This window comes from Pleurodeles waltl, chromosome 9 (genome assembly GCF_031143425.1).
Source record: "Pleurodeles waltl isolate 20211129_DDA chromosome 9, aPleWal1.hap1.20221129, whole genome shotgun sequence".
In the NCBI taxonomy this organism is placed as follows: domain Eukaryota; kingdom Metazoa; phylum Chordata; class Amphibia; order Caudata; family Salamandridae; genus Pleurodeles; species Pleurodeles waltl.
In genome coordinates, this window is record NC_090448.1 from 305,547,903 (window position 1) to 305,557,364 (window position 9,462).

Genomic DNA, 9,462 nt, shown 5'->3' on the forward strand with positions numbered 1-9,462 from the left:
CTACTTCATAAGGTGGACTGGTCACCTTTCACTGGTTTATTGTGCTATAGTATAGTGTTGTATTAATTCAGATGATATAGCAATCTCTTCTTCCCTATTGACATGAATGGACATGGTTGAAATAAAACAATTGTGTCTGGAATTATACATTTTTCATCAAATTGTGTCTCCATAAAATTTATCGCGTGGTTTACTAAACACAAAAACAATGAAAACTTTGCATAGATTTTCAGGACAAAACCCAGACAAGAAGTAAATTAATCCGCATTTATGTCTTTCTTTTCTAACTGTTTGTTCAAATAATAAATCCTACAAACTAAGCGATTAAGCAAATTAAATACTTAAACAGGCTTTATTCTTTCTGAAGTCAGAGGTCCTCTTAGACTCAGCTAATTGGCCCGGGGGTTCTCTGAAAATGGGACCTTTGACCTCTGAGGTCATTCTTTTAAGGTTGGCTCCTCTTCATTCACCCTAATGGACATTTTAGAATTTGGGATTTGCTGAGGGAAGGGAGTGGGATCTGAGGTGGAGGCTGGGTGTTAAGAAAAAGCGTGAGAGAAAGGACTGGGCAGTGGTAAGAGGGGGAGAGAAAACGTGGAAAGGATAGGGAGAGTAGACAAGAGAGAAGTAGCAGGAGAGATAATGTGAAAGAGGTGACAAGAGGGAGAGAAAGTATGGGCAGGCTAAGTGGAGTGTGTGTGTGTGTGTGTGTTAGCGAGCGTAAGAGAGCGTAAGAGAGAGAGAGCGTGCGCACAGCTGTTTTGCTTATTCACTGCCACTTAAGTGACACGTGAGGGAATGAACGAATACAATATTTTCCAGCATTCAGACAGTGAGCATATTTATACTTGTTTTCCGTCTAATTTGCGTAAAAAAAAATTTCTCGCAAATTCAGTGCAAAACTAACTCCATATTTATACTTTGGCGCTAGACCCGTCTATGGCCACACTTATGGAGTTAAAGTAATTTTTAGGACTTGGAAACCTACCTTGCATCAATGAGATGCAAGGTAGGCGTTCCCGTGCAAAAAATGACTCTATGGCATTAGTGCCATATTTATTCCCCTGACCTAAAATCACGCACATGGGGAGGAGGGATCAAATAATGGTGCAAAGCTTGCTTTGCACCCTTATTCAACACCTGGGTCAGGGCAAGCGTTATGGGACCTGTGGGCCTATTTCCATGGTGGAACACCATGGAACCAGCACAGAGGTGCCCTTCCCAGGGACACCCCCACCCACACCAGAGGGGCAGCAGAGGATGGGGGACCCTATCCTAGGTAAGTATAGGTAAATACAGGTAAGTATCTATATATATTTTAAAGTGCCATTGGGGTCCCTTGGGCCCCTCTACATGGTACTGGGTGCAATAGCCATGCCCAGGGGACCCTGGTCCCCTGTGCTGGCCATTGGGGTGGTGGGCATGACTCCTGTCTTTTCTAAGACAGGAGTCATGTGACATGGATGGTTTTGCATCAGAAAATGACTCTAGGCTGGTTACAGTCATTTTTTTTACTCTCACCTGCCTAGCCTCATTTTTTGGTGTAAAACTCCCTTCTCCCATACCTCCACCCCACCCAGCTAACATATTTTTTTTTTACACTAGCCTTCCCTTTGTGCCGGCTTGCACCATTCCATAAATATGGTGCCCGGCTGGGGCTCAAGAATGGTGCAAATCGATGCTAAACTTTTTGATGCAAAACTGCATTAGTGCAGTTTTGCACCAGAAAGTATAAATATGCCCCATAGTATGTCCATATGTACAGGGAAGGAAGAAGTTGTACAAATATCACATTCCATTGTAGTTTTCCTTGGTTTACATTATACAAACTTTCTTGAGTTATGTCTGAGGTTGCACAGTGACATGATTTACGAATTGTTCAAGTATAGGAAGAACCTCGAAAAACGTTATAGTTATTGCGACAGACAGCTTATTCAGAATAACTTCCACCAGCAATTTCAATAGCTGGCTCTGTGGCGCAATGGATAGCGCATTGGACTTCTAGTGAGTTAGTGAAGACATTCAAAGGTTGTGGGTTCGAGTCCCACCAGAGTCGCAATTTTTTAGAAATGTATGATGCTTATTCTAATACTTTGCCTTACGTTTCGAACCGATGCATCCAATGTAATATTGCAAAGTGATACATACAAGAGTAAATTGCAGGCAATCTCTCACCCGTCTCACGCACGAGAATACTATGCGCCCCCTCCCAAACCTGATGCAGCGCGATGTTTTTGAGCAACTATGAATTTGGAGGCCAACACTGACACCTAATGGCTATTCAGAAAATTGCTGTATTATTGCCATATTTAAAAGTAGTCTGTTGAATCTAATATCTGTATTGTTTGTTCAATGATGAACCTCATGAATAAACAAATGGCGGAATTGGAAATTTAACTTTAGCCTGTATTTGTTTTCACACCTTATGCCTAACCATTTCAAAGTATGTGGTGGTTACACTTTTTTTTGTTCCAAATACTTCATTGATTTTCCAAGAAAAACACAATACAGACAAAGAGCACAGCGAATGTCACGGGACCGAATCAGGTATGGGAATGCCACATGCATTAAAGAACAACAGAAAACAGAAAATCAAATAAAAGTCTTAAAAATTCGAACTAAAGAAGTTGGTGTGCCTCAAATCCAAAGGGGAACATGAACTTAACATGGTCACTTCAACAAAGAATGTTAAGCAAATTTACAGATAGTGAAGCACACCATGTAGTAATATTGATGTCATGTACCAATCATATCTAAATAGAGGGAGGCAGATAAAAGTCGGAGAATTACAGGCCACTGGAAGTGTATTCACAGTGATGATAATAAAAGAAAGAAAACGATAGAGAACAAAAATAATAGAGCAAAAGAAAGGATGTAAAAAGAAAACAAAAGAGGAAAGGAGAGGATAACGTTTTTTGAAAACACAGCTCTCTCTTTAATGTTTATGCTTCTTGTTTGAAAACGCGTTGTTTTTCTCCATGATGTTCGAAAAATCGTTGATGTTTTTTAGCTTCAATATGCAGTGTGATCTGTGGCAGCGCCACCTGTCCATCACACCTTTCCTATACTGTTTGAGACCTCACCGTCACAGGCTACTGCCAAAGGGACCTGTGCACATTGCATTCCTTAAGTTTTCTGACCTATCATGCTCCATTTCACGGTGATCCTGCCTTGTCTTGTGACTTCTTCCCCCCACCAGGTCTCCCCATATTCCTTTCCCTCGATGCCCTTTTTTGTAGCTCCCGTTTCATGTTCCAAATCTAAACCTAATTTTTCCTCGGCATCAATCACATCCCACCCTCGGCTAAAGGGGCACCCAGTCATGTGAGTGATATACCAGTCATGTTTCTTGGTGGCCTCCCCAGGTCTTTACTGTGCCCTGCTGTGTAATGTTCGTGCCCGTGAGCTAATACTCTGCCACTCCTGGGCAGACACATTGGAGCATGTACAATGGCGGGTTTGTATTGCTCTTTGCTATGGGAGTCTCACTGCTACTCGACTGTGAGCCCAAAAGAGCTTGACTATGCCTGGTTATACAACGCCCACTCCTAAGCATTGGTTCATGCGGATCGTGGGTGTACTCACATTAACAACCATGGCTCGTTCAGGGGTGTGACAAAGCATGAAGCCCCCTGCAAATTTCTGAAGGGGCCCCTCCCTAGGTAGCTATGCGTCACACACACACACACATCCACTTGCCCTTCTTGCTTCATCTTCCCCACGGAATATTATTCAAATTCATACCTGTGACCCACAGGTTATGAGCAAGTGCTTAACTTGTAAAAGAATGAGGCCCATATTTATACTTTTTTAGGGCCGCATTTGCGTCGTTTTTTGACGCAAAATCAGCCCAAACTTAATTGTATTTTGTGAGTTTCCGTCGATTTTGCGTCAAAAAACGACATAAATGCGGCGCTAAAAAAGTATAAATATGGGCCTGAGTGCGGGTGCCCAGGTGCAGGTGCCCAGGTCCCTGCTCAGAATGAATGTCGGCCGGCCAAATACCAAGGCTGCATAGGCCTAAATCCACCTCATGCCTCTTTAATCCACTACCAGACACTCTAGCATTTTATTTCACTCTTGCAGGTTCCTGCTTTCATAATCTGTGACAGTGGTTCAGTCTTCCTCTTACTCCCTCTTTCCATTTTATTTTTCCATCTCTTGCTCTTGTAAATGTCTAATGCCACCTCCTGCAACCACTTTTCAAATTAAGCACTGATTATAAGTAACTCCCCAATAATTTTCAAAGATATTTTATGAGCATTTTTTATGTGACCTGCAGATTACTCAAAGATGTCCACATCAAAGACACTAACCACATGATACATCGTACCCTTAGTACATTCTGGGACACAGGCTACACAATCCCCCATCCTACTAAGTTATATTGCTAGTAGATGCATTTTTTCATAAAATCTAGCAAATGTTAAAGCTTAGTTGACCAAGTGGACCATTTGGGAACATGAATATCTTAGTTTGGAAACCCGCAAATCGATTGAGGCAGAGACTGTTGATAAAACGGGGCAAAGTCATGAGTGGGAGGCACCATGAAGACAGGGGGAATTAGCCTATGGTTTATCAGCACGTTATTTGTACAATCTCCTTGCCGAAATAAATTCACAAGAAAAAAAATGCAATCGTGAAGTTGTTCTGCCTTAATTAATGTGTCACAGCTTGAGTGCATGGTAGATAGCTTATGAATTAAGGAACCTGCTGCAGACACATACGTGAATTCAAGAATTCACAGCGTACAATACTGGTAAGGTGGCTCAAGTGTTATAGCACTTGCTGGAGAGACCATTATGTTATCTTGGGTAACAAATGTGAATCATACAAAAAGCTTAGGGGCTTATTTACAAGAGGCTTGCGCTGCCAGTGCGTCAATTTTTGTGACGCACCTACGGGGCAGGCTACAGGCCCATATCTACAAGGCCACGCAAAGCCACTTTGCATGACTTTTTATGGCCTTGTAGATATAGAATAAGGCAATGCAGCACAAGTCACTGCGTTGCCTACTTTACGTTGCTAACGCGTCCCTTTATGATAAATTATTACACATTGGGACTCGTTTTAGGCCAATGAATCTTTTGACCCTGTTGAGAGACACCTTAGGACGAGATAGCTAATCTACATGTCAATCAATACGTCAATAATATCATCAATATTTATCACAATAATGCATTTAACTTTAGTCAAAGACATTAATCAGACTCAAGACTCCACCATGACCTTGCAGTCGTGAATAACCACACCAGTTTAATATGAATTTAGTGATATTTATTCACTATTGGTTACAATACTACTAGCAAATTTATTAGTCTCAAAATCAAAAAACATAATAGCATAGTCACAATATGGCAACTCTGATAAGATTTAATCAAAGCAAGAATCACAAGCATTAGAATATAGCACCGCGTGAACATAAACTATCATTAGCAGAGTATATCAGCGTATGGTTCAACAAAGCGTAGATTCAGTCATTTGTCCATTTGCGTCAGTTTTAGTTAACCCCTCACCTAACCTCTAATTAGCATTGGCATGTTGGGCTTCATGCAAAACAATTTCGTAACACCAATTTGGAAAACATCTAACTATGGCTCCTGTCAAAAGAAAAGCAGTTGGTACATAGAAAGGAAAAGCAAACAATCACAATTTCATTGTCATATAGTTACCCTCCAAGTTTGGTCAGCACTCAGGTTCTGTCTTCGTCTTCAGAACATCAGTTGATTCACCATCAGGAATTCAGCTCTGGGAAAATGGGGCACTTCCCTCATAAGGAGGTAAAGTGTAAACAGGTAATCTAAGGGCAAGGATGGTTCTAAGTAAAATCAGCAAAGTCACTAGGCAAAGTGACAAAGTCTCTGGATCATATCAAAGCGCATCAGCATCTCCCTAACTAACTATCTCATTTCTGTGTGTCAAGGGGTTTTATCCCTTTTTCATTGTACATTCCCCTAAAATCTAATTGGACAAGGGGTTTCACTCAACTATCTCTAACCAATTAAAAACACATTAAGTCATCAAATTTGTCACCCTACAACAGGTCCCACGTATTTTATTGGTGCTTATGATTGACGTCTTTAGCGGGTGGTGTGTACGGTATGATTTCATCGTCTTGTGGTCCTTTGCACATCTTCGGTCAGTGGCTCCATTGTCCGTACCGGTTTAGGCGACCGTGTTAATCTACACTGTTGCATTTAGCTAAAAATGTTACTAGAGGCAGGGTGAATTTCATGAGAACGGATCTACTACAGTTACATTCAGCTTCTAACTTTTGAAAAAAACAAGAGTTCATGTCCTTTAGCAAGTCAGCACACTGCACATTAGAAAAATACATTTAATATGAGAGTCAGGCAGCTAGGCCTCGACTCATGCTAACTAAGGCCTACTGCTTTATTAGCAAGAATCTAATACATTTAGCCTTTCAACATTAATGTAAAATCATAATTTTAATAAACATTTCACCATTATAAGTCAGTTTCATTAGTCCCCGTATAGATTGGCGGCCACTCCCCGTGGTCACATTTCAAGTGCACGTTTTTAGCAAAACATGTTAATACCGTTTCTATGCGGCACTAATATACATTAGTTCATAAACATTTCATGTTAATATAGATTATATGAGCTACGCTCTCTCAGTCCCTCCTCTGATGTCCCTAGTCATCACACAAACCTTTCCCTTTCAACCTTTCACTTTAAATTTTTCACTTTGCGCATAATGCGCATTTCAACATCTTGCCCTTTGTGTGAGCTTTCCCAAATTTCATTAAACATTTTCTCCCCTTCATTTTCTTCATTTCTTTTGCTTCGTTTTGTCCAATTTCTTCTAATTCTTTCATTGATTTTGCATGCTCCCCATAAACCCAATAAACAAATCAGGACAATTAATAGACCCCCTAATATTTTTGCAAGTAACCCATTCCAAATATTACTAAACCAATTCCATACTCTGGCAATACCCTTTCCAACTTCCTCCCAAACTCCAGGTTCCTTCAGCTCCTTCAAATCTGCACTATCTCTACTTAGGTTAGTAAGCATACCTCTAATCTTTTTACTATTATCAGGAATGAATGAGCAGCAATGACGCTCGTTAAGCATCTTACAGACTCCGCCGATCTTTGCTAAAAGAATGTCTAAAGCAAGCCGATTTTGAAGAGTCATAGCTCTTTCCACAGCAAGTTCAGTATCCATCCGGAGTATAGCTCCTGTAAAATTTGTCAGCATGTTATCCACAGTAGTAGACAACTTTCGAATCTTTATGGAGTTTAAGATAACCCCTACTGAAGGAATTATGGCTCCAAATATGCCACCAACGACAGCAGCCGCTGTCTCTCTCTTTTGTCTAGCATGCTTTAATTCAAACATTTTGGGTATTTGTTTTAAGTCGTCAATCTGGTAAATCTTTGGGAAAACTATTCCCAAATAACATGTCCCATACCATCCCTTAGGGAGACGGTAATGGGCATTAAGCCCACATATATTGCTGGATCCTGTCCATTTAACATGACTGTCCACTTACTCTTGAAACAAAAACACATGCCTGCATTCACTCGTTCCCACAAATAAAGTGTCATGATCAGATTTCGGCCTATATATACAAAGCCTTCCCACGTGTAATGCATCTATAGCTAATTTGCCCTGAGTCTTTATTGCAGTGAAAGCATAATCATTTGCTTTATTGCGTTTTTCTAGCCCCTTTTCTAGCCTTTCTTTCAGTGCTTTGTGTCTATCATCAGTGTGATCCAAGAAGCTCTTCTCTACAGGTGTTAGTAGAGAGGTCAAATTATTGCGATGCGCATAAGCTGTGCCAAAGGATAGTGTCAGCTCAAAGAAACCTCTAACTAATTTTTTGCTATGATCTTTAGCTAACTTATTCAGAAACTCAATCACAGGCACAAAAGAAAACATTACGTCTAGATTTGAATACAAATATTACACATGTTCCTGGTCATAGGATCTTGTTAGCAGCAAACTACAGCTTATCCCGTACGTTAGTGGCAAGCTATGGTAAGTGACCCCTTCTTGTACTGATGAAGGAATCTTTGTGCACACATAACAGTTTCTCGCATCCATTGTATCAACATACTCATTCAGCAAGCGGCATAAAACATTAGTGGAAAGTTCCCCTTTTGAATTAGTTCCCTCATGCAAGTGTTTTGTATCCTGCTCAACTTTTCCCACGGTGTTAGTGTAGCAGTCTCAGGTTTTGAAGCACTGTTAGTCACCTTTTATCCAACCAAGGCATTCCCACAATCACACCTATAATTATTATTGCACACACAATACCTAATATAATACTTAACCAGCCACACACCTTACCCTTTTTGCTTCTACCTCTAGTGTAAGCCATGATCTGTAAAGAGACAGATGGCAGAAGATATAAGACAAACAATCAACTTGAGGACGAATTTAAAAGCTCTTTTTTTTCCTTAATGCAAAGTCTCTCTTTCTTTCTGCAAGTATTTACAGCGTTCCACTCACCCCAGGACCCGCTTGTCAAATCAGGTTAGCAGCTTGTCATAATCGGTTTTCAGTGTCAATTCAGGTTATCAGTGTCACATCCGGTAATTTTTCAGTCTCTTTTCTCAGCTTTTCAGCTTTTCGATTTCAATTTTAACACAGTCTCTTTCTAAAGTTGGATTCAAGTACCGTAGTATTGACCTGGTACCTCTTGATCAAAACAGAACGCTAAGAATTCTTGTTGCCATTCAGGTATCGTTGCATATGCCCATTCAGGACCTGCGTACCTTCTATTTGCGACTCTTTTTCTTTTCACTCTGCGTTCACTTTGCAATTCTCCTTCACTGAGATCCTCTTTTCTAGTTGTATCAATTTCTTCCTCTATTGTATCATCTGGGATCACCTTCTCCCTTGCAGCTTGTTTCTTTGGCCAGTTATCACCTTTATGCGTTTTCTTCCTGCTTGGCTTTTCAGCATGCTGAATAGCACCCTCCTCTTGTGCTATGGTGTTTTCTCTTGACGGACCTGCAAGTGGCTCAGGAGGAGTCAGTGTGCTTTGACCTCCCTCTGCTCCTTCCCCTTCATCTTCAGGGTCTGTAATGGGTTCAAGTTCTAACCCGTACCCGTCTACTTCTGGGAGAACCTCTCCTTGACTTAGTTCTCCTGCTGCCTCTACTGAGATAGGCTCATTGTCACCTCTCTCGAACTCGTTTACTGTTTGAGGGACTAAGCCGTCCTCAGTGGGCTCTCCTTCAGTCTCAGTTCCCCTTTGAATATTCTCCGGCCCTGAAACTTCCTTCTCTGGAGTTGCTGAGTCGGAAGCTTCAAGTTCCTCATCAGTCGGACATGTCACCTTCTTTGTGTGGCTGGCATGTATCCAGGTTGGAACGCCTGCACATTTCACAGCAGTGTTTGTTGTCAGTATTACTTGATATGGCCCCTTCCAGCATGGCTCCAAACACAACTTCCTCACGTGTTTCTTGACAACCACCCAGTCACCGG

At 41.2% G+C, this 9,462-nt stretch overlaps 1 non-coding gene across 1 annotated transcript; it reads left to right on the forward strand.

The window, feature by feature from the left end:
* Positions 1–1,967: 1,967 nt before the first annotated feature.
* On the forward strand, positions 1,968–2,056 carry TRNAR-UCU (transfer RNA arginine (anticodon UCU)). The gene is given in 2 exon segments: positions 1,968–2,004; positions 2,021–2,056. It is a non-coding gene; the product is annotated as a tRNA-Arg (tRNA).
* The last annotated feature ends 7,406 nt before the right edge of the window (positions 2,057–9,462 follow it).